Here is a 27,912-nt window from a genome sequence, read left to right as displayed (position 1 = left end):
ATCAGGTCTAGAAGGGATCAGGTCTAGATGGGATCAGGTCTGGATCAGGTCTGGATGGGATCAGGTCTGAAATGGATCAGGTGTAGAAGGGATTCGGTCTAGAAGGGATCAGGTCTGTTAGGGATCAGGTCTGGAAAAGGTCTGGATGGGATCCGGTCTGGATGGGAGGAGGTCTGAAAGGGATCAGGTCTAGAAAGGATCCGGTCTAGATGGGATCAGGTCTGGATGGGATCAGGTCTGGAAGGGATCTGGTCTGGATCAGGTGTAGAAGGGATTGGGTCTAGAAGGGATCAGTTCTGGGAGGGATCAGGTCTGGATCAGGTCTAAAAGGGATCAGGTCTCAATGGGATCAGGTCTGGATCAGGTGTGGATGGGATCAGGTCTGGATCAGGTCTGGATGGGATCAGGTCTGGATCAGGTGTGGAAGGGATCAGGTCTGGATCAGGTGTAGAAGGGATTCGGTCTAGAAGGGATCAGGTCTGGGAGGGATCAGATCTGGATCAGGTCAAAAAGAGATCAGGTGTGGATCAGGTCTGGATGGGATGAGGTCTGGATCAGGTCTGGAAGGGATCAGGTCTGGATTAGGTCTGGATGGGATCAGGTTTGGATCAGGTCTGGAAGGGATCCAGTCTGGATGGGATCAGGTATGGATGGGATCAGGTCTGGATCAGGTCTAGAAGGGATTGGGTCTAGAAGGGATCAGGTCTGGATCAGGTCTAGAAAGGATCAGGTCTAGATGGGATCAGGTCTGGATCAGGTCTGGATGTCATCAGGTCTGGATCAGGTCTGGATGGGATCGGGTCTGGAAGGCATTAGGTCTAGAAGGGATCAGGTCTGGATCTGGTCTGGACGGGATCAGGTCGGGATTGGAATCAGGTTTGGATGGGATCAGGTCTGGAAGGGATCAGGTCTAGAAGGGATCCGGTCTGGATGGGATCAGGTATGGATGGGATCAGGTCTGGATCAGGTCTAGAAGGGATCAGGTCTGGATGGCAACGGGTCTGGAAGGGATTAGGTCTAGAAGGGATCAGGTCTGGATCTGGTCTGGACGGGATCAGGTCGGGATGGAATCGGGTCTGGAAGGGATTAGGTCTAGAAGGGATCAGGTCAGGATCTGTTCTGGACGGGATCAGGTCTAGATGGGATCAGGTCTATATCAGGTCTGGATCAGGTCTGGATGGGATCAGATCAAGTCTGGAAGGGATTAGGTCTAGAAGGGATCAGGTCTGGATCAGGTCTAGATGGGATCAGGTCTATATCAGGTCTGGATCAGGTCTGGATGGGATCAGGTGTGGAAGGGATCAGGTCTGGATATGGTCTGGATGGGATCAGGTCTGGGAGGGATCAGGTATGGAAAGAATCAGGCCTAGAAGAGATCAGGTCTGGATCTGATCTGGATGGGATCAGGTCTGGAAGGGATCAGGTTTAGAAGGGATCAGGTCTATAAACGATCAGGTCTGGATCAGGTCTAGAAGGGATCTGGTCTGGATGGGATCAGGTCTGGATCAGGTGTAGAAGGGATCCGGTCTAGAAGGGATCAGGTTTGGGACAGATCAGGTCTGGATCAGGTCTAGATGGGATGAGGTCTGGATCCGGTCTGGATGGGATCAGGTCTAGAAGGGATCAGGTCTGGATGGGATCAGGTCTGGAAGGGATCAGGTCTGGATCACTTGTAGAGGGGATTCGGTCTGGAAGGGATCAGGTCTGGACCAGGTGTAGAAGGGATTGGGTCAAGAAGGGATCAGGTCTAGATGGGATCAGGTCTGGATCAGGTCTGGATGGGATCAGGTCTGGATCAGGTCTGGAAGGGATCAGGTCTAGAAGGGATCAGGTGTGGATCAGGTTTAGAAGGGATCAGGACTAGATAGGATCAGGTCCTGATGGGATCATGTCTGGATCAGGTCTGGATGGGATCAGGTATGGAAGGGATCAGGTCTGGATCAGGTGTAGAAGGGATTGGGTCTAGAAGGGATCAGTTCTGGGAGGGATCAGGTCTGGATCAGGTCTAAAAGGGATCAGGTCTAGGTGGGATCAGGTCTGGATCAGGTCTGAATGGCATCAGGTCTGGATCAGGTCTGGAAGGGATCAGGTATGGAAAGAATCAGGCCTAGAAGAGATCAGGTCTGGATCTGATCTGGATGGGATCAGGTCTGGAAGGGATCAGGTTTAGAAGGGATCAGGTCTATAAACGATCAGGTCTGGATCAGGTCTAGAAGGGATCTGGTCTGGATGGGATCAGGTCTGGATCAGGTGTAGAAGGTATCCGGTCTAGAAGGGATCAGGTTTGGGACAGATCAGGTCTGGATCAGGTCTAGATGGGATCAGGTCTGGATCCGGTCTGGATGGGATCAGGTCTAGAAGGGATCAGGTCTGGATGGGATCAGGTCTGGAAGGGATCAGGTCTGGATCACTTGTAGAGGGGATTCGGTCTAGAAGGGATCAGGTCTGGACCAGGTGTAGAAGGGATTGGGTCAAGAAGGGATCAGGTCTAGATTGGATCAGGTCTGGATCAGGTCTGGATGGGATCAGGTCTGGATCAGGTCTGGAAGGGATCAGGTCTAGAAGGGATCAGGTGTGGATCAGGTCTGGAAGGGATCAGGACTAGATAGGATCAGGTCTGGATGGGATCATGTCTGGATAAGGTCTGGATGGGATCAGGTATGGAAGGGATCAGGTCTGGATCAGGTGTAGAAGGGATTGGGTCTAGAAGGGATCAGTTCTGGGAGGGATCAGGTCTGGATCAGGTCTAAAAGGGATCAGGTCTAGGTGGGATCAGGTCTGGATCAGGTCTGAATGGCATCAGGTCTGGATCAGGTCTGGAAGGGATCAGGTCTAGAAGGGATCAGGTGTGGATCAGGTCTGGAAGGGATCAGGTCTAGATAGGATCAGGTCTGGATGGGATCATGTCTGGATCAGGTCTGGATGGGATCAGGTATGGAAGGGATCAGGTCTAGAAGGGATATGGTCTAAACGTGATCAGGTCTTGGAAAGATCAGGTCTGGAACAGGTCTAGGAGGTATCTGGTCTGGATCAGGTCTAGAAGGGACCCGGTCTGGGAGGGATCCAGTCTGGAAGGATCAGGTCTGGGAGAGATCAGGTCTGGATCAGGTCTGGGAGGGATCAGGTCTGGATGGAATCAGGTCTAGAAGGGATCCGGTCTAGAAGGGATCAGGTCTTGGAGCGATCCGGTCTGGATGAGGTCTGGGAGGGATCCGGTCTTGATCAGGTCTAGAAGGGATCAGGTCTGGATCCGGTATGAATGGGATCACGTCTGGATCCGGTCTGGATGGGATCAGGTCTGGATCCGGTCTGGATGGGATCAGGTCTGGATGGGATCAGGTCTCGATCAGGTCTAGAAGGGATCAGGTCTAGAAGCGCTCAGGTCTGGAACAGGTCTGGATGGGATCAGGTCTGAAATGAGTCAGGTCTAGAAAGGATCAGGTCTGGATCTGGTCTGGATTGGATCAGGTCTGGGAGGGATCTGGTCTGGAAGGGATCAGGTCTGGATGGGATCAGGTCTGGAAGGGTTCAGGTCTGGAAGGGATCAGGTCTAGAAGGGATCCGGTCTGGATGGGATCAGGTATGGTTGGGATCAGGTCTGGATCAGGTCTAGAAGGGATCAGGTCTGGATGGGATCGGGTCTGGAAGGGATTAGGTCTAGAAGGGATCAGGTTTGGAAGGTATCAGGTCTGGATCAGGTCTAGAAGGGATCAGGTCTGGATCTGGTCTGGACGGGATCAGGTCGGGATGGAATCAGGTTTGGATGGGATCAGGTCTGGAAGGGTTCAGGTCTGGAAGGGATCAGGTCTAGAAGGGATCCGGTCTGGATGGGATCAGGTATGGATGGGATCAGGTCTGGATCAGGTTTAGAAGGGATCAAGTCTGGATGGGATCGGGTCTGGAAGGGATTAGGTCTAGAAGGGATCAGGTCTGGATCTGGTCTGGACGGGATCAGGTCGGGATGGAATCGGGTCTGGAAGGGATTAGGTCTAGAAGGGATCAGGTCAGGATCTGTTCTGGACGGGATCAGGTCGGGATGGAATCAGGTTTGGATGGGATCAGGTCTAGAAGGGATTGGGTCTAGAAGGGATCAGGTCTGGATCAGGTCTAGATGGGATCAGGTCTATATCAGGTCTGGATCAGGTCTGGATGGGATCAGATCATTTGTGGAAGGGATTAGGTCTAGAAGGGATCAGGTCTGGATCAGGTCTAGATGGGATCAGGTCTATATCAGGTCTGGATCAGGTCTGGATGGGATCAGGTGTGGAAGGGATCAGGTCTGGATATGGTCTGGATGGGATCAGGTCTGGGAGGGATCAGGTATGGAAGGAATCAGGCCTAGAAGAGATCAGGTCTGGATCTGATCTGGATGGGATCAGGTCTGGAAGGGATCAGGTTTAGAAGGGATCAGGTCTATAAACGATCAGGTCTGGATCAGGTCTGGGAGGGATCAGGTCTGGATGGAATCAGGTCTAGAAGGGATCCGGTCTAGAAGGGATCAGGTCTTGGAGCGATCCGGTCTGGATGAGGTCTGGATGGGATCAGGTCTGAAATAAATCAGGTCTAGAAAGGATCAGGTCTGGATCTGGTCTGGATTGGATCAGGTCTGGGAGGGATCTGGTCTGGAAGGGATCAGGTCTGGATGGGATCAGGTCTGGAAGGAATTGGGTCTAGAAGGGATCAGGCTTGGAAGGTATCAGGTCTGGATCAGGTCTAGAAGGGATCAGGTCTAGATGGGATCAGGTCTGGATGGGATCAGGCCTGGAAGGGATCAGGTCTGGAACAGGTCTGGGAGGTATCTGGTCTGGATCAGGTCTAGAAGCGACCCGGTCTGGGAGGGATCCGGTCTGGAAGGATCAGGTCTGGGAGAGATCAGGTCTGGATCAGGTCTGGGAGGGATAAGGTCTGGATGGAATCAGGTCTAGAAGGGATCCGGTCTAGAAGGGATCAGGTCTTGGAGCGATCCGGTCTGGATGAGGTCTGGGAGGGATCCGGTCGTGATCAGGTCTAGAAGGGATCAGGTCTGGATCAGGAATGAATGGGATCAGGTCTGGATCCGGTCTGGATGGGATCAGTTCTGGATCCGGTCTGGATGGGATCAGGTCTAGAAGGGATCAGGTCTGGATGGGATCAGGTCTGGAACAGGTCTAGAAGGGATCAGGTCTTGAAGCGATCAGGTCTGGATCAGGTCTGGATGGGATCAGGTCTGAAATGAATCAGGTCTAGAAAGGATCAGGTCTGGATCTGGTCTGGATGGGATCAGGTCTGGGAGGGATCAGGTCTGGATGGGATCAGGTCTGGAAGGAATTGGGTCTAGAAGGGATCAGGTTTGGAAGGGATCAGGTCTGGATCAGGTCTAGAAGGGATCAGGTCTAGATGGGATCAGGTCTGGATCATGTCTGGATGGGATCAGGTCTGGAAGGGATCATGTCTACAAGGGATCAGGTCTGGATCAGGTCTAGAAGGGATCAGGTCTAGATTGGATCAGGTCTCGATCAGGTCTGGATCAGGTCTAGAAGGGATCAGGTCTAGATGGGATCAGGTCTGGATCAGGTCTGGATGGGATCAGGTCTGAAATGGATCAGGTGTAGAAGGGATTCGGTCTAGAAGGGATCAGGTCTGGGAGGGATCAGGTCTGGATGGGATCAGGTCTCGAACAGGTCTGGATGGGTTGAGGTCTGAAAGGGATCAGGTCTAGAAGGGATCGGTCTGGATGGGATCAGGTCTGGATGGGATCAGGTCTGGAAGGGATCAGGTCTGGATCAGGTGTAGAAGGGATTGGGTCTAGAAGGGATCAGTTCTGGGAGGGATCAGGTCCGGATCAGGTCTAAAAGGGATCAGGTCTCGATGGGATCAGGTCTGGATCAGGTGTGGATGGGATCAGGTCTGGATCAGATCTAGAAGGGATCAGGTCTGGATCAGGTGTGGAAGGGATCAGGTCTGAATCAGGTGTAGAAGGGATTCGGTCTAGAAGGGATCAGGTCTAGAAGGGATCAGGTCTGGATCCGGTCTGGAAGGGATCAGGTCTGGATCAGGTGTAGAAGGGATCCGGTCTAGAAGGGATCAGGTCTGGGAGAGATCAGGTCTGAATCAGGTCTAGAAGGGATCAGGTCTAGATGGGATCAGGATTGGATCAGGTCTGGATGGGATCAGGTATGGATGGGATGAGATCTGAAAGGGATCAGGTCTGGATCCGGTCTTGATGGGATCAGGTCTAGAAGGCATCAGGTCTGGATGGGATCAGGTCTGGTAGGTATCAGGTCTGGATCAGGTGTAGAAGGGATCCGGTCTAGAAGGCATCAGGTCTGGGAGAGATCAGGTCTGGATCAGGTCTGGGAGGTATCCGGTCTGGATCAGGTCTAGGAGGGACCCGGTCTGGGAGAGATCTGGCCCGGAAGGGATCAAGTCTGGATGGGATCAGGTCTGAAAGGGATCAGGACTGGATGGGATCAGGTCTGGAATGGATCAGGTCCAGAAGGGATCAGGTCTATAAGGGATCAGGTCTGGAAAAGGTCTGGAAGGGATCCAGTCTAGAAGGGATCAGGTCTGGATGGGATCCAGTCTGGATGGGATGGGGTCTGAAAGGGATCAGGTCTAGAAGGGATCAGGTCTGGGAGAGATCAGGTCTGGATCAGGTCTGGGAGGGATCAGGTCTGGATTGGATCAGGTATGGAAGGGATCAGGTCTAGAAGGGATCTGGTCTAAAAGTGATCAGGTCTTGGAAAGATCAGGTCTGGAACAGGTCTGGGAGGTATCTGGTCTGGATCAGGTCTAGAAGGGACCCAGTCTGGGAGGGATCCGGTCTGGAAGGATCAGGTCTAGAAGGGATCAGGTGTGGATCAGGTCTGGAAAGGATCAGGTCTAGATAGGATCAGGTCTGGATGGGATCATGTCTGGATCAGGTCTGGATGGGATCAGGTATGGAAGGGATCAGGCTTTGATCAGGTGTAGAAGGGATTGTGTCTAGAAGGGATCAGTTCTGGGAGGGATCAGGTCTGGATCAGGTCTAAAAGGCATCAGGTCTAGATGGGATCAGGTCTGGATCAGGTCTGAATGGGATCAGGTCTGGATTAGGTCTGGAAGGGATCCGGTCTAGAAGGGATCAGGTGTGGATCAGGTCTGGAAGGGATCAGGTCTAGATAGGATCAGGTCTGGATGGGATCATGTCTGGATAAGGTCTGGATGGGATCAGGTATGGAAGGGATCCGGTCTAGAAGGGATCTGGCCTAAAAGTGATCAGGTCTTGGAAAGATCAGGTCTGGAACAGGTCTGGGAGGTATCTGGTCTGGATCAGGTCTAGAAGCGACCCGGTCTGGGAGGGATCCGGTCTGGAAGGATCAGGTCTGGATGGGATCATGTCTGGATCAGGTCTGGATGGGATCAGGTCTGGGAGGGATAAGGTCTGGATGGAATCAGGTCTAGAAGGGATCCGGTCTAGAAGGGATCAGGTCTTGGAGCGATCCGGTCTGGATGAGGTCTGGGAGGGATCTGGTCTTGATCAGGTCTAGAAGGGATCAGGTCTGGATCAGGTATGAATGGGATCACGTCTGGATCCGGTCTGGATGGGATCAGGTCTGGATCCGGTCTGGATGGGATCAGGTCTAGAAGGGATCAGGTCTGGATGGGATCAGGTCTGGAACAGGTCTAGAAGGGATCAGGTCTTGAAGCGATCAGGTCTGGATCAGGTCTGGGAGGGATAAGGTCTGGATGGAATCAGGTCTAGAAGGGATCCGGTCTAGAAGGGATCAGGTCTTGGAGCGATCCGGTCTGGATGAGGTCTGGGAGGGATCCGGTCTTGATCAGGTCTAGAAGGGATCAGGTCTAGAAGGGATCAGGTCTGGATCAGGTATGAATGGGATCACGTCTGGATCCGGTCTGGATGGGATCAGGTCTAGAAGGGATCAGGTCTGGATCAGGTCTGGATGGGATCAGGTCTGGAACAGGTCTAGAAGGGATCAGGTCTTGAAGCGATCAGGTCTGGATCAGGTCTGGATGGGATCAGGTCTGAAATGAATCAGGTCTAGAAAGGATCAGGTCTGGATCTCGTCTGGATGGGATCAGGTCTGGGAGGGATCAGGTCTGGATGGGATCAGGTCTGGAAGGAATTGGGTCTAGAAGGGATCAGGTTTGGAAGGGATCAGGTCCGGATCAGGTCTAGAAGGGATCAGGTCTAGATGGGATCAGGTCTGGCTCAGGTCTGCATGGGATCAGGTCTGGATGGGATCAGGTCTGGAAGGGATCAGGTCTGGATCATGTCTGGAAGGGATCAGGTCTGGAAGGGATCATGTCTACAAGGGATCAGGTCTGGATCAGGTCTAGAAGGGATCAGGTCTAGATTGGATCAGGTTTCGATCAGGTCTGGATCAGGTCTAGAAGGGATCAGGTCTAGATGGGATCAGGTCTGGATCAGGTGTAGAAGGAATTGGCTCTAGAAGGAATCAGTTCTGGGAGGGATCAGGTCCGGATCAGGTCTAAAAGGGATCAGGTCTCGATGGGATCAGGTCTGGATCAGGTGTGGATGGGATCAGGTCTGGATCAGATCTAGAAGGGATCAGGTCTGGATCAGGTGTGGAAGGGATCAGGTCTGGATCAGGTGTAGAAGGGATTCGGTCTAGAAGGGATCAGGTCTGGGAGGGATCAGGTCTGGATCAGGTCTAAAAGGGATCAGGTCTGGATCAGGTCTGGATGGGATCAGGTCTAGATCAGGTCTGGAAGGGATCAGGTCTAGAAGGGATCAGGTGTGGATCAGGTCTGGACGGGATCAGGTCTAGATAGGATCAAGTCTGGATCAGGTCTGGATGGGATCAGGTCTGGATCAGGTCTGGATGGGATCAGGTATGGAAGGGATCAGGGTCTAGAAGGGATCAGGTCTGGATCGGGTGTAGAAGGGATCCGGTCTAGAAGGGATCAGGTCTTGAAGAGATCAGGTGTGGATCAGGTCTGGAAGGGATCTGGTCTAGATAGGATCAGGTCTGGATGGGATCATGTCTGGATCAGGTCTGGATGGGATCAGGTATGGAAGGAATCAGGTCTTGATCAGGTGTAGAAGGGATTGGGTCTAGAAGGGATCAGGTGTGGATCAGGTCTGGAAGGGATCAGGTCTAGATAGGATCAGGTCTGGATGGGATCATGTCTGGATCAGGTCTGGATGGGATCAGGTATGGAAGGGATCAGGTTTTGATCAGGTGTAGAAGGGATTGTGTCTAGAAGGGATCAGTTCTGGGAGGGATCAGGTCTGGATCAGGTCTAAAAGGCATCAGGTCTAGATGGGATCAGGTCTGGATCAGGTCTGAATGGGATCAGGTCTGGATTAGGTCTGGAAGGGATCAGGTCTAGAAGGGATCAGGTGTGGATCAGGTCTGGAAGGGATCAGGTCTAGATAGGATCAGGTCTGGATGGGATCATGTCTGGATCAGGTCTGGATGGGATCAGGTATGGAAGGGATCCGGTCTAGAAGGGATCTGGCCTAAAAGTGATCAGGTCTTGGAAAGATCAGGTCTGGAACAGGTCTGGGAGGTATCTGGTCTGGATCAGGTCTAGAAGCGACCCGGTCTGGGAGGGATCCGGTCTGGAAGGATCAGGTCTGGGAGAGATCATGTCTGGATCAGGTCTGGATGGGATCAGGTCTGGGAGGGATAAGGTCTGGATGGAATCAGGTCTTGGAGCGATCCGGTCTGGATGAGGTCTGGGAGGGATCTGGTCTTGATCAGGTCTAGAAGGGATCAGGTCTAGAAGGGATCAGGTCTGGATCAGGTATGAATGGGATCACGTCTGGATCCGGTCTGGATGGGATCAGGTCTGGATCAGGTCTGGATGGGATCAGGTCTAGGAGGGATCAGGTCTGGATGGGATCAGGTCTGGAACAGGTCTAGAAGGGATCAGGTCTTGAAGCGATCAGGTCTGGATCAGGTCTGGGAGGGATAAGGTCTGGATGGAATCAGGTCTAGAAGGGATCCGGTCTAGAAGGGATCAGGTCTTGGAGCGATCCGGTCTGGATGACGTCTGGGAGGGATCCGGTCTTGATCAGGTCTAGAAGGGATCAGGTCTAGAAGGGATCAGGTCTGGATCAGGTATGAATGGGATCACGTCTGGATCCGGTCTGGATGGGATCAGGTCTGGATCCGGTCTGGATGGGATCAGGTCTAGAAGGGATCAGGTCTGGATTGGATCAGGTCTGGAACAGGTCTAGAAGGGATCAGGTCTTGAAGCGATCAGGTCTGGATCAGGTCTGGGAGGGATAAGGTCTGGATGGAATCAGGTCTAGAAGGGATCCGGTCTAGAAGGGATCAGGTCTTGGAGCGATCCGGTCTGGATGAGGTCTGGGAGGGATCCGGTCTTGATCAGGTCTAGAAGGGATCAGGTCTAGAAGGGATCAGGTCTGGATCAGGTATGAATGGGATCACGTCTGGATCCGGTCTGGATGGGATCAGGTCTGGATCAGGTCTGGATCGGATCAGGTCTAGAAGGGATCAGGTCTGGATCAGGTCTGGATGGGATCAGGTCTGGAACAGGTCTAGAAGGGATCAGGTCTTGAAGCGATCAGGTCTGGATCAGGTCTGGATGGGATCAGGTCTGAAATGAATCAGGTCTAGAAAGGATCAGGTCTGGATCTGGTCTGGATGGGATCAGGTCTGGGAGGGATCAGGTCTGGATGGGATCAGGTCTGGAAGGAATTGGGTCTAGAAGGGATCAGGTTTGGAAGGGATCAGGTCCGGATCAGGTCTAGAAGGGATCAGGTCTAGATGGGATCAGGTCTGGCTCAGGTCTGCATGGGATCAGGTCTGGATGGGATCAGGTCTGGAAGGGATCAGGTCTGGATCATGTCTGGAAGGGATCAGATCTGGAAGGGATCATGTCTACAAGGGATCAGGTCTGGATCAGGTCTAGAAGGGATCAGGTCTAGATTGGATCAGGTTTCGATCAGGTCTGGATCAGGTCTAGAAGGGAACAGGTCTAGATGGGATCAGGTCTGGATCAGGTCTGGATGAGATCAGGTCTGAAATGGATCAGGTGTAGAAGGGATTTGGTCTAGAAGGGATCAGGTCTGGGAGGGATCAGGTCTGGATCAGGTCTAAAAGGGATCAGGTCTGGATCAGGTCTGGATGGGATCAGGTCTAGATCAGGTCTGGAAGGGATCAGGTCTAGAAGGGATCAGGTGTGGATCAGGTCTGGAAGGGATCAGGTCTAGATAGGATCAGGTCTGGATCAGGTCTGGATGTGATCAGGTCTGGATCAGGTCTGGATGGGATCAGGTATGGAAGGGATCAGGGTCTAGAAGGGATCAGGTCTGGATCGGGTTTAGAAGGGATCCGGTCTAGAAATGGATCAGGTCTTGAAGAGATCAGGTGTGGATCAGGTCTGGAAGGGATCTGGTCGATATAGGATCAGGTCTGGATGGGATCATGTCTGGATCAGGTCTGGATGGGATCAGGTATGGAAGGGATCAGGTCTGGATCAGGTGTAGAAGGGATTGGGTCTGCAAGGGATCAGTTCTGGGAGGGATCAGGTCTGGATCAGGTCTAAAAGGGATCAGGTCTAGATGGGATCAGGTCTGGATCAGGTCTGAATGGGATCAGGTCTGGATCAGGTCTGGAAGGGATCAGGTCTAGAAGGGATCAGGTGTGGATCAGGTCTGGAAGGGATCAGGTCTAGATAGGATCAGGTCTGGATGGGATCATGTCTGGATCAGGTCTGGATGGGATCAGGTATGGAAGGTATCAGGTCTAGAAGGGATCTGGTCTCAAAGTGATCAGGTCTTGGAAAGATCAGGTCTGGAACAGGTCTGGGAGGTGTCTGGTCTGGATCAGGTCTAGAAGGGACCCGGTCTGGGAGGGATCCGGTCTGGAAGGATCAGGTCCGGGAGAGATCAGGTCTGGATCAGGTCTGGATGGGACCAGGTCTGGATCAGGTCTGGAAGGGATCAGGTCTAGATAGGATCAGGTCTGGATGGGATCATGTCTGGATCAGGTCTGGATGGGATCAGGTATGGAAGGGATCAGGTCTGGATCAGGTGTAGAAGGGATTGGGTCTAGAAGGGATCAGTTCTGGGAGGGATCAGGTCTGGATCAGGTCTAAAAGGGATCAGGTCTAGATGGGATCAGGTCTGGAAGGGATCAGGTCTTTGAAGGGATCAGGTGTGGATCAGGTATGGAAGGGATCAGGTCTAGATAGGATCAGGTCTGGATGGGATCATGTCTGGATCAGGTCTGGATGGGATCAGGTATGGAAGGGATCAGGTCTAGATAGGATCAGGTCTGGATGGGATCATGTCTGGATCAGGTCTGGATGGGATCAGGTATGGAAGGGATCAGGTCTAGAAGGGATTTATTCTAATAGTGATCAGGTCTTGGAAAGATCAGGTCTGGAACAGGTCTGGGAGGTATCTGGTCTGGATCAGGTCTAGAAGTGACCCGGTCTGGGAGGGATCCGGTCTCGTAGGATCAGGTCTGGGAGAGATCAGGTCTGGATCAGGTCTTTGGAGGGATAAGGTCTGGATGGAATCAGGTCTAGAAGGGATCCGGTCTAGAAGGGATCAGGTCTTGGAGCGATCCGGTCTTGATCAGGTCTGGGAGGGATCCGGTCTTGATCAGGTCTAGAAGGGATCAGGTCTAGAAGGAATCAGGTCTGGATCAGGTATGAATGGGATCACGTCTGGATCCGGTCTGGATGGGATCAGGTCTGGATCCGGTCTGGATGGGATCAGGTCTAGAAGGGATCAGGTCTGGATGGGATCAGGTCTAGAACAGGTCTAGAAGGGATCAGGTCTTGAAGCGATCAGGTCTGGATCAGGTCTGGATGGGATCAGGTCTGGATGGAATCAAGTCTAGAAGGGATCCGGTCTAGAAGGGATCAGGTCTTGGAGCGATCCGGTCTGGATGAGGTCTGGGAGGGATCCGGTCTTGATCAGGTCTAGAAGGGATCAGGTCTAGAAGGGATCAGGTCTGGATAAGGTATGAATGGGATCAGGTCTGGATCCGGTCTGGATGGGATCAGGTCTAGAAGGGATCAGGTCTGGATCAGGCCTGGATGGGATCAGGTCTGGAACAGGTCTAGAAGGGATCAGGTCTTGAAGCGATCAGGTCTGGATCAGGTCTGGATGGGATCAGGTCTGAAATGAATCAGGTCTAGAAAGGATCAGGTCTGGATCTGGTCTGGATGGGATCAGGTCTGGGAGGGATCAGGTCTGGATGGGATCAGGTCTGGAAGGAATTGGGTCTAGAAGGGATCAGGTTTGGAAGGGATCAGGTCTGGATCAGGTCTAGAAGGGATCAGGTCTAGATTGGATCAGGTCTGGCTCAGGTCTGCATGGGATCAGGTCTGGAAGGAATCAGGTCTGGATCATGTCTGGATGGGATCAGGTCTGGGAGGGATCATGTCTACAAGGGATCAGGTCTGGATCAGGTCTAGAAGGGATCAGGTCTAGATTGGATCAGGTCTCGATCAGGTCTGGATCAGGTCTAGAAGGGATCAAGTCTAGATGGGATCAGGTCTGGATCAGGTCTGGATGGGATCAGGTCTGAAATGGATCAGGTGTAGAAGGGATTCGGTCTAGATGGGATCAGGTCTGGGAGGGATCAGGTCTGGATGGGATCAGGTCTGGAACAGGTCTGGATGGGATCCGGTCTGGATGGGATGAGGTCTGAAAGGGATCAGGTCTAGAAGGGATCGGTCTGGATGGGATCAGGTCTGGATGGGATCAGGTCTGGAAGGGATCAGGTCTGGATCAGGTGTAGAAGGGATTGGGTCTAGAAGGGATCAGTTCTGGGAGGGATCAGGTCCGGATCAGGTCTAAAAGGGATCAGGTCTCGATGGGATCAGGTCTGGATCAGGTGTGGATGGGATCAGGTCTGGATCAGATCTAGAAGGGATCAGGTCTGGATCAGGTGTGGAAGGGATCAGGTCTGAATCAGGTGTAGAAGGGATTCGGTCTAGAAGGGATCAGGTCTGGGAGGGATCAGGTCTGGATCAGGTCTAAAAGGGATAAGGTCTGGATCAGGTCTGGATGGGATCAGGTCTAGATCAGGTCTGGAAGGGATCAGGTCTAGACGGGATCAGGTCTGGATCGGGTGTAGAAGGGATCCGGTCTAGAAGGGATCAGGTCTTGATCAGGTATGAATGGGATCACGTCTGGATCCGGTCTGGATGGGATCAGGTCTAGAAGGGATCAGGTCTGGATCAGGTCTGGATGGGATCAGGTCTGGATCAGGTCTAGAAGGGATCAGGTCTGGATCTGGTCTGGATGGGATCAGGTCTGGGAGGGATCAGGTCTGGATGGGATCAGGTCTGGAAGGAATTGGGTCTAGAAGGGATCAGGTTTGGGAGGGATCAGGTCTGGATCAGGTCTAGAAGGGATCAGGTCTAGATGGGATCAGGTCTGGCTTAGGTCTGCATGGGATCAGGTCTGGATGGGATCAGGTCTGGAAGGGATCAGGTCTGGATCATGTCTGGATGGGATCAGGTCTGGAAGGGATCATGTCTACAAGGGATCAGGTCTGGATCAGGTCTAGAAGGGATCAGGTCTAGATTGGATCAGGTCTCGATCAGGTCTGGATCAGGTCTAGAAGGGATCAGGTCTCGATGGGATCAGGTCTGGATCAGGTCTGGATGGGACCAGGTCTGAAATGGATCAGGTGTAGAAGGGATTCGGTCTAGAAGGGATCAGGTCTGGGAGGGATCAGGTCTGGATGGGATCAGGTCTGGAACAGGTCTGGATGGGATCTGGTCTGGATGGGATGAGGTCTGAAAGGGATCAGGTCTAGAAGGGATCCAGTCTGGATGGGATCAGGTCTGGATGGGATCAGGTCTGGAAGGGATCAGGTCTGGATCAGGTGTAGAAGGGATTGGGTCTAGAAGGGATCAGTTCTGGGAGGGATCAGGTCCGGATCAGGTCTAAAAGGGATCAGGTCTCGATGGGATCAGGTCTGGATCAGGTGTGGATGGGATCAGGTCTGGATCAGATCTAGAAGGGATCAGGTCTGGATCAGGTGTAGAAGGGATCAGGTCTAGAAGGGATCAGGTCTGGGAGGGATCAGGTCTGGATCAGGTCTAAAAGGGATCAGGTCTGGATCAGGTCTGGATGGGATCAGGTCTAGATCAGGTCTGGAAGGGATCAGGTCTAGAAGGGATCAGGTGTGGATCAGGTCTGGAAGGGATCAGGTCTAGATAGGATCAGGTCTGGATCAGGTCTGGATGGGATCAGGTATGGAAGGGATCAGGGTCTAGAAGGGATCTGGTCTGGATCGGGTGTAGAAGGGATCCGGTCTAGAAGGGATCAGGTCTTGATCAGGTATGAATGGGATCACGTCTGGATCCGGTCTGGATGGGATCAGGTCTAGAAAGGATCAGGTCTGGATCAGGTCTGGATGGGATCAGGTCTGGATCAGGTCTAGAAGGGATCAGGTCTTGAAGCGATCAGGTCTGGATCAGGTCTGGATGGGATCAGGTCTGAAATGAATCAGGTCTAGAAAGGATCAGGTCTGGATCTGGTCTGGATGGGATCAGGTCTGGGAGGGATCAGGTCTGGATGGGATCAGGTCTGGAAGGAATTGGGTCTAGAAGGGATCAGGTTTGGGAGGGATCAGGTCTGGATCATGTCTAGAAGGGATCAGGTCTAGATGGGATCAGGTCTGGCTCAGGTCTGCATGGGATCAGGTCTGGATGGGATCAGGTCTGGAAGGGATCAGGTCTGGATCATGTCTGGATGGGATCAGGTCTGGAAGGGATCATGTCTACAAGGGATCAGGTCTGGATCAGGTCTAGAAGGGATCAGGTCTAGATTGGATCAGGTCTCGATCAGGTCTGGATCAGGTCTAGAAGGGATCAGGTCTAGATGGGATCAGGTCTGGATCAGGTCTGGATGGGATCAGGTCTGAAATGGATCAGGTCTAGAAGGGATCAGGTCTGGGAGGGATCAGGTCTGGATGGGATCAGGTCTGGAACAGGTCTGGATGGGATGAGGTCTGGATGGGATGAGGTCTGAAAGGGATCAGGTCTAGAAGGGATCCGGTCTGGATGGGATCAGGTCTGGATGGGATCAGGTCTGGAAGGGATCAGGTCTGGATCAGGTGTAGAGGGGATTGGGTCTAGAAGGGATCAGTTCTGGGAGGGATCAGGTCCGGATCAGGTCTAAAAGGGATCAGGTCTCGATGGGATCAGGTCTGGATCAGGTGTGGATGGGATCAGGTCTGGATCAGATCTAGAAGTGATCAGGTCTGGATCAGGTGTGGAAGGGATCAGGTCTGGATCAGGTGTAGAAGGGATTCGGTCTAGAAGGGATCAGGTCTGGGAGGGATCAGGTCTGGATCAGGTCTAAAAGGGATCAGGTCTGGATGGGATCAGGTCTAGATCAGGTCTGGAAGGGATCAGGTCTAGAAGGGATCAGGTGTGGATCAGGTCTGGAAGGGATCAGGTCTAGATGGGATCAGGTCTGGATCAGGTCTGGATGGGATCAGCTCTGGATGGGATTGGGTCTGGAAGGGATCATGTCTAGAAGGGATCAGGTCTGGATGTGGTCTGGACGGGATCAGGTCTGGATGGGATCAGGTCTGGATTGGATTAGGTCTAGAAGGGATCAGGTCTAGAAGGGATCAGATCTAGATGGGATCAGGTCTAGATCGGGTCTGGATCAGGTCTGGAAGGGATCAGGTCTAGTATGGATCAGGTCTGGGAGAGAGCAGGTCTGGATCAGGTCTGGGAGGGATCAAGTCTGGATGGGATCACGTCTGGATCAGGTGTGGGAGGTATCCGGTCTGGATCAGGTCTAGAAGGGACCCGGTCTGGGAGGTATCCGGTCTGGAAGGGATCAGGTGTTTGACCTGCTGGTCTGGATGGGATCCGGTCTGGATCAGGTCTGGGTGGGATCAGGTCTGGATCAGCTTTGGAAGGGATCAGGTCTAGAAGGGATCAGGTCTGGATCTGGTCTGGATGGGATCAGGTCTGGGAGGGATCAGGTCTGGATCAGGTCAAAAGGGATCAGGTCTAGATGGGATCAGGTCCGGATCAGGTCTGGATGGGATAAGGTCTGAAACGGATCAGGTCTAGATGGGATCAGGTCTAGATGGGATCAGGTCAGGATCCGGTCTGGATGGGATCAGGTCTTGAAGGGATCAGGTCTTGATCAGGTCTGGATGGGATCAGGTCTGGATCAGGTCTAGAAGGGATCAGGTATAGAAGCGATCAGGTCTGGATCATGTTTAGAGGGCATCAGGTCTAGATTGGATCAGGTCTGGATCAGGTCTAGAAGGGATCAGGTCTGAAATGGATCAGGTCTAGAAGGGATCAGGTCTGGATCTGGTCTAGAAGGGGTCAGGTCTGGATCAGGTCTGGATGGGATCAGCTCTGGATGGGATTGGGTCTGGAAGGGATCATGTCTAGAAGGGATCAGGTCTGGATCTGGTCTGGAAGGGATCCGGTCTAGAAGGGATCAGGTCTAGATGAAATCAGGTCTGGATGGGATCAGCTCTGGGAGGGATCCGGTCTGGATCAGGTCTAGAAGGGACCCTGTCTGGGAGGGATCCGGTCTGGGAGGGATCAGGTGTTTGACCTGCTGGTCTGGATCGGATCCAGTCTGGATCAGGTCTGGATGGGATCAGGTCTGGGAGGGATCAGGTCTAGAAGAGATCCGGTCTGGGAGGTATCGTGTCTAGATGGGATCAGGTCTAGAAGGGATCAGGTCTGGATCAGGTCTAGAAGGGATCAAGTCTAGATGGGATCAGGTCTAGATCAGGTCTGGATCTGGTCTGGATGGAATCAGGTCTGGGAGGGATCAGGTCTGGAAGGGATCAGGTCTAGAAGGGATCCGGTGTTTGACCTGCTGGTCTGGTCCTTCGGCGGAAACGACTTTTTCTGCAGATTTCCTGCTTTTTATCTCTGAAGACGGAAAGAAGAATTTAAAGAACAAAGAAAATAAGATAAAAAGTTTTGGATAAAAAATTCAGATTTTATTTTGGAAACAGAAACAATAAAATAATAAATAAACTCAGAAACGACTTCCTGAAGCGTCTGTCCACATGAAGACTGTTAGTCCAGCATCCAGACCAGTCCCTAGAACCAGATCCAGTCCCCAAAGCCAGAACCAGTCCCCAGAACCAGATCAGTCCCCATAACCAGATCAGTCCCCAGAACCAGATCAGTCCCCATAACCAGATCAGTCCCCAGAACCAGATAAGTCCCCAGAACCAGATAAGTCCCCAGAACCAGATAAGTCCCCAGAACCAGAAGCAGTCCCCAGAAGCAGTCCCCTGAACCAGTCCCCAGAACCAAATAGGTCCCCAGAACCAGAACCAGTCCCCAGAACCAGTCCCCAGAACCAGATCAGTCCCCAGAACCAGAACCAGTCCCTAGAACCAGAACCAGTACCCAGAACAAGCCCCCAGAACCAGTCCCCAAAACCAGAACCAGGCCCCAGAACCAGATCAGTCCCTAGAACCAGACCAGTCACCAGAACCAGATCAGTCCCCAGAACCAGAAGCAGTCCCCAGAACCAGATCCAGTCCCCAGAACCAGATCCAGTCTCCAGATCCAGACCAGTCCCCAGAACCAGATCCAGACCAGTCCCCAGAGCCAGAACCAGACCAGTCCCCAGAAACAGAACCAGACCAGTCCCCAGAGCCAGAACCAGATCAGTCCCCAGAGCCAGAACCAGATCAGTCCCCAGATCCAGAACCAGTCCCCAGAACCAGACCAGTCCCCAGAACCAGAAGCAGACCAGTCCGCAGAACCAGAACCAGTCCCCAGAACCAGATCCAGTCCCCAGAACCAGATCCAGTCTCCAGAACCAGACCAGTCCCCAGAGCCAGAACCAGACCAGTCCCCAGAGCTGGAACCAGATCAGTCCCCAGAACCAGAACCAGACCAGTCCCCAGAGCCAGTACCAGACCAGTCCCCAGAACCAGATCCAGTCCCCAGATCCAGTCTCCAGAATGAGACCAGTCCCCAGAGCCAGAACCAGACCAGTCCCCAGAGCTGGAACCAGACCAGTCCCCAGAACCAGACCAGTCCCCAGAGCCAGACCAGTCCCCAGAGCCAGAAGCAGACCAGTCCCCAGAGCCAGAACCAGACCAGTCCCCAGAACCAGACCAGTCCCCAGAGCCAGGCCAGTCCCCAGAGCCAGAACCAGACCAGTCCCCAGAAGCAGACCAGTCCCCAGAACCAGGCCAGTACCAAGAACCAGATCCAGTCCCCAGAACCAGATCCAGTCTCCAGAACCAGACCAGTCCCCAGAGCCAGAACCAGACCAGTCCCCAGAGCCAGAACCAGACCAGTCCCCAGAGCCGGAACCAGATCAGTCCCCAGAACCAGAACCAGACCAGTCCCCAGAACCAGGCCAGTACCAAGAACCAGATCCAGTCCCCAGAACCAGATCCAGTCTCCAGAACCAGACCAGTCCCCAGAGCCAGAACCAGACCAGTCCCCAGAGCCAGAACCAGATCAGTCCCCAGATCCAGAACCAGTCCCCAGAACCAAACCAGTCCCCAGAACCAGAACCAGTCTCCAGAACCAGACCACTGCCAAGAGCCAGAACCAGACCAGTCCCCAGAACCAGAACCAGACCAGTCCCCAGAGCTGGAACCAGATCAGTCCCCAGAACTAGAAGCAGACCAGTCCCCAGAGTTGGAACCAGATCAGTCCCCAGAACCAGAACCAGACCAGTCCCCAGAGCCAGGCCAGTCCCCAGAACGAGACCAGTTCCCAGAACCAGAACCAGACCAGTCCCCAGAGTCAGAACCAGACCAGTCCCCAGAACCAGAACCAGACCAGTCCCCAGAGCCAGGCCAGTCCCCAGAACGAGACCAGTTCCCAGAACCAGAACCAGAAACAACAGGTCTGGGAGGTATCTGGTCTGGATCAGGTCTAGAAGGGACCCGGTCTGGGAGGGATCCGGTCTGGAAGGATCAGGTCCGGGAGAGATCAGGTCTGGATCAGGTCTGGATGGGACCAGGTCTGGATCAGGTCTGGAAGGGATCAGGTCTAGATAGGATCAGGTCTGGATGGGATCATGTCTGGATCAGGTCTGGATGGGATCAGGTATGGAAGGGATCAGGTCTGGATCAGGTGTAGAAGGGATTGGGTCTAGAAGGGATCAGTTCTGGGAGGGATCAGGTCTGGATCAGGTCTAAAAGGGATCAGGTCTAGATGGGATCAGGTCTGGAAGGGATCAGGTCTTTGAAGGGATCAGGTGTGGATCAGGTATGGAAGGGATCAGGTCTAGATAGGATCAGGTCTGGATGGGATCATGTCTGGATCAGGTCTGGATGGGATCAGGTATGGAAGGGATCAGGTCTAGATAGGATCAGGTCTGGATGGGATCATGTCTGGATCAGGTCTGGATGGGATCAGGTATGGAAGGGATCAGTTCTAGAAGGGATTTATTCTAATAGTGATCAGGTCTTGGAAAGATCAGGCTTGGAACAGGTCTGGGAGGTATCTGGTCTGGATCAGGTCTAGAAGTGACCCGGTCTGGGAGGGATCCGGTCTCGTAGGATCAGGTCTGGGAGAGATCAGGTCTGGATCAGGTCTTTGGAGGGATAAGGTCTGGATGGAATCAGGTCTAGAAGGGATCCGGTCTAGAAGGGATCAGGTCTTGGAGCGATCCGGTCTTGATCAGGTCTAGAAGGGATCAGGTCTAGAAGGAATCAGGTCTGGATCAGGTATGAATGGGATCACGTCTGGATCCGGTCTGGATGGGATCAGGTCTGGATCCGGTCTGGATGGGATCAGGTCTAGAAGGGATCAGGTCTGGATGGGATCAGGTCTAGAACAGGTCTAGAAGGGATCAGGTCTTGAAGCGATCAGGTCTGGATCAGGTCTGGATGGGATCAGGTCTGGATGGAATCAAGTCTAGAAGGGATCCGGTCTAGAAGGGATCAGGTCTTGGAGCGATCCGGTCTGGATGAGGTCTGGGAGGGATCCGGTCTTGATCAGGTCTAGAAGGGATCAGGTCTAGAAGGGATCAGGTCTGGATAAGGTATGAATGGGATCAGGTCTGGATCCGGTCTGGATGGGATCAGGTCTGGATCCGGTCTGGATGGGATCAGGTCTAGAAGGGATCAGGTCTGGATCAGGCCTGGATGGGATCAGGTCTGGAACAGGTCTAGAAGGGATCAGGTCTTGAAGCGATCAGGTCTGGATCAGGTCTGGATGGGATCAGGTCTGAAATGAATCAGGTCTAGAAAGGATCAGGTCTGGATCTGGTCTGGATGGGATCAGGTCTGGGAGGGATCAGGTCTGGATGGAATCAGGTCTGGAAGGAATTGGGTCTAGAAGGGATCAGGTTTGGAAGGGATCAGGTCTGGATCAGGTCTAGAAGGGATCAGGTCTAGATTGGATCAGGTCTGGCTCAGGTCTGCATGGGATCAGGTCTGGAAGGAATCAGGTCTGGATCATGTCTGGATGGGATCAGGTCTGGGAGGGATCATGTCTACAAGGGATCAGGTCTGGATCAGGTCTAGAAGGGATCAGGTCTAGATTGGATCAGGTCTCGATCAGGTCTGGATCAGGTCTAGAAGGGATCAAGTCTAGATGGGATCAGGTCTGGATCAGGTCTGGATGGGATCAGGTCTGAAATGGATCAGGTGTAGAAGGGATTCGGTCTAGAAGGGATCAGGTCTGGGAGGGATCAGGTCTGGATGGGATCAGGTCTAGAAGGGATCGGTCTGGATGGGATCAGGTCTGGATGGGATCAGGTCTGGAAGGGATCAGGTCTGGATCAGGTGTAGAAGGGATTGGGTCTAGAAGGGATCAGTTCTGGGAGGGATCAGGTCCGGATCAGGTCTAAAAGGGATCAGGTCTCGATGGGATCAGGTCTGGATCAGGTGTGGATGGGATCAGGTCTGGATCAGATCTAGAAGGGATCAGGTCTGGATCAGGTGTGGAAGGGATCAGGTCTGAATCAGGTGTAGAAGGGATTCGGTCTAGAAGGGATCAGGTCTGGGAGGGATCAGGTCTGGATCAGGTCTAAAAGGGATAAGGTCTGGATCAGGTCTGGATGGGATCAGGTCTAGATCAGGTCTGGAAGGGATCAGGTCTAGACGGGATCAGGTCTGGATCGGGTGTAGAAGGGATCCGGTCTAGAAGGGATCAGGTCTTGATCAGGTATGAATGGGATCACGTCTGGATCCGGTCTGGATGGGATCAGGTCTAGAAGGGATCAGGTCTGGATCAGGTCTGGATCAGGTCTAGAAGGGATCAGGTCTTGAAGCGATCAGGTCTGGATCAGGTCTGGATGGGATCAGGTCTGAAATGAATCAGGTCTAGAAAGGATCAGGTCTGGATCTGGTCTGGATGGGATCAGGTCTGGGAGGGATCAGGTCTGGATGGGATCAGGTCTGGAAGGAATTGGGTCTAGAAGGGATCAGGTTTGGGAGGGATCAGGTCTGGATCAGGTCTAGAAGGGATCAGGTCTAGATGGGATCAGGTCTGGCTTAGGTCTGCATGGGATCAGGTCTGGATGGGATCAGGTCTGGAAGGGATCAGGTCTGGATCATGTCTGGATGGGATCAGGTCTGGAAGGGATAATGTCTACAAGGGATCAGGTCTGGATCAGGTCTAGAAGGGATCAGGTCTAGATTGGATCAGGTCTCGATCAGGTCTGGATCAGGTCTAGAAGGGATCAGGTCTAGATGGGATCAGGTCTGGATCAGGTCTGGATGGGATCAGGTCTGAAATGGATCAGGTGTAGAAGGGATTCGGTCTAGAAGGGATCAGGTCTGGGAGGGATCAGGTCTGGATGGGATCAGGTCTGGAACAGGTCTGGATGGGATCTGGTCTGGATGGGATGAGGTCTGAAAGGGATCAGGTCTAGAAGGGATCCAGTCTGGATGGGATCAGGTCTGGATGGGATCAGGTCTGGAAGGGATCAGGTCTGGATCAGGTGTAAAAGGGATTGGGTCTAGAAGGGATCAGTTCTGGGAGGGATCAGGTCCGGATCAGGTCTAAAAGGGATCAGGTCTCGATGGGATCAGGTCTGGATCAGGTGTGGATGGGATCAGGTCTGGATCAGATCTAGAAGGGATCAGGTCTGGATCAGGTGTAGAAGGGATCAGGTCTAGAAGGGATCAGGTCTGGGAGGGATCAGGTCTGGATCAGGTCTAAAAGGGATCAGGTCTGGATCAGGTCTGGATGGGATCAGGTCTAGATCAGGTCTGGAAGGGATCAGGTCTAGAAGGGATCAGGTGTGGATCAGGTCTGGAAGGGATCAGGTCTAGATAGGATCAGGTCTGGATCAGGTCTGGATGGGATCAGGTATGGAAGGGATCAGGGTCTAGAAGGGATCTGGTCTGGATCGGGTGTAGAAGGGATCCGGTCTAGAAGGGATCAGGTCTTGATCAGGTATGAATGGGATCACGTCTGGATCCGGTCTGGATGGGATCAGGTCTAGAAAGGATCAGGTCTGGATCAGGTCTGGATGGGATCAGGTCTGGATCAGGTCTAGAAGGGATCAGGTCTTGAAGCGATCAGGTCTGGATCAGGTCTGGATGGGATCAGGTCTGAAATGAATCAGGTCTAGAAAGGATCAGGTCTGGATCTGGTCTGGATGGGATCAGGTCTGGGAGGGATCAGGTCTGGATGGGATCAGGTCTGGAAGGAATTGGGTCTAGAAGGGATCAGGTTTGGGAGGGATCAGGTCTGGATCAGGTCTAGAAGGGATCAGGTCTAGATGGGATCAGGTCTGGCTCAGGTCTGCATGGGATCAGGTCTGGATGGGATCAGGTCTGGAAGGGATCAGGTCTGGATCATGTCTGGATGGGATCAGGTCTGGAAGGGATCATGTCTACAAGGGATCAGGTCTGGATGAGGTCTAGAAGGGATCAGGTCTAGATTGGATCAGGTCTCGATCAGGTCTGGATCAGGTCTAGAAGGGATCAGGTCTAGATGGGATCAGGTCTGGATCAGGTCTGGATGGGATCAGGTCTGAAATGGATCAGGTCTAGAAGGGATCAGGTCTGGGAGGGATCAGGTCTGGATGGGATCAGGTCTGGAACAGGTCTGGATGGGATGAGGTCTGGATGGGATGAGGTCTGAAAGGGATCAGGTCTAGAAGGGATCCGGTCTGGATGGGATCAGGTCTGGATGGGATCAGGTCTGGAAGGGATCAGGTCTGGATCAGGTGTAGAGGGGATTGGGTCTAGAAGGGATCAGTTCTGGGAGGGATCAGGTCCGGATCAGGTCTAAAAGGGATCAGGTCTCGATAGGATCAGGTCTGGATCAGGTGTGGATGGGATCAGGTCTGGATCAGATCTAGAAGTGATCAGGTCTGGATCAGGTGTGGAAGGGATCAGGTCTGGATCAGGTGTAGAAGGGATTCGGTCTAGAAGGGATCAGGTCTGGGAGGGATCAGGTCTGGATCAGGTCTAAAAGGGATCAGGTCTGGATGGGATCAGGTCTAGATCAGGTCTGGAAGGGATCAGGTCTAGAAGGGATCAGGTGTGGATCAGGTCTGGAAGGGATCAGGTCTAGATGGGATCAGGTCTGGATCAGGTCTGGATGGGATCAGCTCTGGATGGGATTGGGTCTGGAAGGGATCATGTCTAGAAGGGATCAGGTCTGGATGTGGTCTGGACGGGATCAGGTCTGGATGGGATCAGGTCTGGATTGGATCAGGTCTAGAAGGGATCAGGTCTAGAAGGGATCAGATCTAGATGGGATCAGGTCTAGATCGGGTCTGGATCAGGTCTGGAAGGGATCAGGTCTAGTATGGATCAGGTCTGGCAGAGAGCAGGTCTGGATCAGGTCTGGGAGGGATCAAGTCTGGATGGGATCACGTCTGGATCAGGTGTGGGAGGTATCCGGTCTGGATCAGGTCTAGAAGGGACCCGGTCTGGGAGGTATCCGGTCTGGAAGGGATCAGGTGTTTGACCTGCTGGTCTGGATGGGATCCGGTCTGGATCAGGTCTGGGTGGGATCAGGTCTGGATCAGCTTTGGAAGGGATCAGGTCTAGAAGGGATCAGGTCTGGATCTGGTCTGGATGGGATCAGGTCTGGGAGGGATCAGGTCTGGATCAGGTCAAAAGGGATCAGGTCTAGATGGGATCAGGTCCGGATCAGGTCTGGATGGGATAAGGTCTGAAACGGATCAGGTCTAGATGGGATCAGGTCTAGATGGGATCAGGTCAGGATCCGGTCTGGATGGGATCAGGTCTAGAAGGGATCAGGTCTTGATCAGGTCTGGATGGGATCAGGTCTGGATCAGGTCTAGAAGGGATCAGGTATAGAAGCGATCAGGTCTGGATCATGTTTAGAAGGCATCAGGTCTAGATTGGATCAGGTCTGGATCAGGTCTAGAAGGGATCAGGTCTGAAATGGATCAGGTCTAGAAGGGATCAGGTCTGGATCTGGTCTAGAAGGGGTCAGGTCTGGATCAGGTCTGGATGGGATCAGCTCTGGATGGGATTGGGTCTGGAAGGGATCATGTCTAGAAGGGATCAGGTCTGGATCTGGTCTGGAAGGGATCCGGTCTAGAAGGGATCAGGTCTAGATGAAATCAGGTCTGGATGGGATCAGCTCTGGGAGGGATCCGGTCTGGATCAGGTCTAGAAGGGACCCTGTCTGGGAGGGATCCGGTCTGGGAGGGATCAGGTGTTTGACCTGCTGGTCTGGATCGGATCCAGTCTGGATCAGGTCTGGATGGGATCAGGTCTGGGAGGGATCAGGTCTAGAAGAGATCCGGTCTGGGAGGTATCGTGACTAGATGGGATCAGGTCTAGAAGGGATCAGGTCTGGATCAGGTCTAGAAGGGATCAAGTCTAGATGGGATCAGGTCTAGATCAGGTCTGGATCTGGTCTGGATGGAATCAGGTCTGGGAGGGATCAGGTCTGGAAGGGATCAGGTCTAGAAGGGATCCGGTGTTTGACCTGCTGGTCTGGTCCTTCGGCGGAAACGACTTTTTCTGCAGATTTCCTGCTTTTTATCTCTGAAGACGGAAAGAAGAATTTAAAGAACAAAGAAAATAAGATAAAAAGTTTTGGATAAAAAATTCAGATTTTATTTTGGAAACAGAAACAATAAAATAATAAATAAACTCAGAAACGACTTCCTGAAGCGTCTGTCCACATGAAGACTGTTAGTCCAGCATCCAGACCAGTCCCTAGAACCAGATCCAGTCCCCAAAGCCAGAACCAGTCCCCAGAACCAGATCAGTCCCCATAACCAGATCAGTCCCCAGAACCAGATCAGTCCCCATAACCAGATCAGTCCCCAGAACCAGTCCCCAGAACCAGATAAGTCCCCAGAACCAGTCCCCAGAACCAGATAAGTCCCCAGAACCAGATAAGTCCCCAGAACCAGAAGCAGTCCCCAGAAGCAGTCCCCTGAACCAGTCCCCAGAACCAAATAGGTCCCCAGAACCAGAACCAGTCCCCAGAACCAGTCCCCAGAACCAGATGAGTCCCCAGAACCAGTCCCCAGAACCAGATCAGTCCCCAGAACCAGAACCAGTCCCTAGAACCAGAACCAGTACCCAGAACAAGCCCCCAGAACCAGTCCCCAAAACCAGAACCAGGCCCCAGAACCAGATCAGTCCCTAGAACCAGACCAGTCACCAGAACCAGATCAGTCCCCAGAACCAGAAGCAGTCCCCAGAACCAGATCCAGTCCCCAGAACCAGATCCAGTCTCCAGATCCAGACCAGTCCCCAGAACCAGATCCAGACCAGTCCCCAGAGCCAGAACCAGACCAGTCCCCAGAAACAGAACCAGACCAGTCCCCAGAGCCAGAACCAGATCAGTCCCCAGAGCCAGAACCAGATCAGTCCCCAGATCCAGAACCAGTCCCCAGAACCAGACCAGTCCCCAGAACCAGAAGCAGACCAGTCCGCAGAACCAGAACCAGTCCCCAGAACCAGATCCAGTCCCCAGAACCAGATCCAGTCTCCAGAACCAGACCAGTCCCCAGAGCCAGAACCAGACCAGTCCCCAGAGCTGGAACCAGATCAGTCCCCAGAGCCAGAACCAGACCAGTCCCCAGAGCCAGTACCAGACCAGTCCCCAGAACCAGATCCAGTCCCCAGATCCAGTCTCCAGAATGAGACCAGTCCCCAGAGCCAGAACCAGACCAGTCCCCAGAGCTGGAACCAGATCAGTCCCCAGATCCAGAACCAGTCCCCAGAACCAAACCAGTCCCCAGAACCAGAACCAGTCTCCAGAACCAGACCACTGCCAAGAGCCAGAACCAGACCAGTCCCCAGAACCAGACCAGTCCCCAGAGCCAGAAGCAGACCAGTCCCCAGAGCCAGAACCAGACCAGTCCCCAGAACCAGACCAGTCCCCAGAGCCAGGCCAGTCCCCAGAGCCAGAACCAGACCAGTCCCCAGAAGCAGACCAGTCCCCAGAACCAGGCCAGTACCAAGAACCAGATCCAGTCCCCAGAACCAGATCCAGTCTCCAGAACCAGACCAGTCCCCAGAGCCAGAACCAGACCAGTCCCCAGAGCCAGAACCAGACCAGTCCCCAGAGCCGGAACCAGATCAGTCCCCAGAACCAGAACCAGACCAGTCCGCAGAACCAGGCCAGTACCAAGAACCAGATCCAGTCCCCAGAACCAGATCCAGTCTCCAGAACCAGACCAGTCCCCAGAGCCAGAACCAGACCAGTCCCCAGAGCCAGAACCAGATCAGTCCCCAGATCCAGAACCAGTCCCCAGAACCAAACCAGTCCCCAGAACCAGAACCAGTCTCCAGAACCAGACCACTGCCAAGAGCCAGAACCAGACCAGTCCCCAGAACCAGAACCAGACCAGTCCCCAGAGCTGGAACCAGATCAGTCCCCAGAACTAGAAGCAGACCAGTCCCCAGAGTTGGAACCAGATCAGTCCCCAGAACCAGAAGCAGACCAGTCCCCAGAGCCAGGCCAGTCCCCAGAACGAGACCAGTTCCCAGAACCAGAACCAGACCAGTCCCCAGAGTCAGAACCAGACCA

The sequence above is a fragment of the Telmatherina bonti genome (assembly GCF_933228915.1).
Source record: "Telmatherina bonti genome assembly, chromosome: 9".
Taxonomy (NCBI): Eukaryota; Metazoa; Chordata; class Actinopteri; order Atheriniformes; family Telmatherinidae; genus Telmatherina; species Telmatherina bonti.
This window is presented reverse-complemented; position numbering follows the sequence as displayed.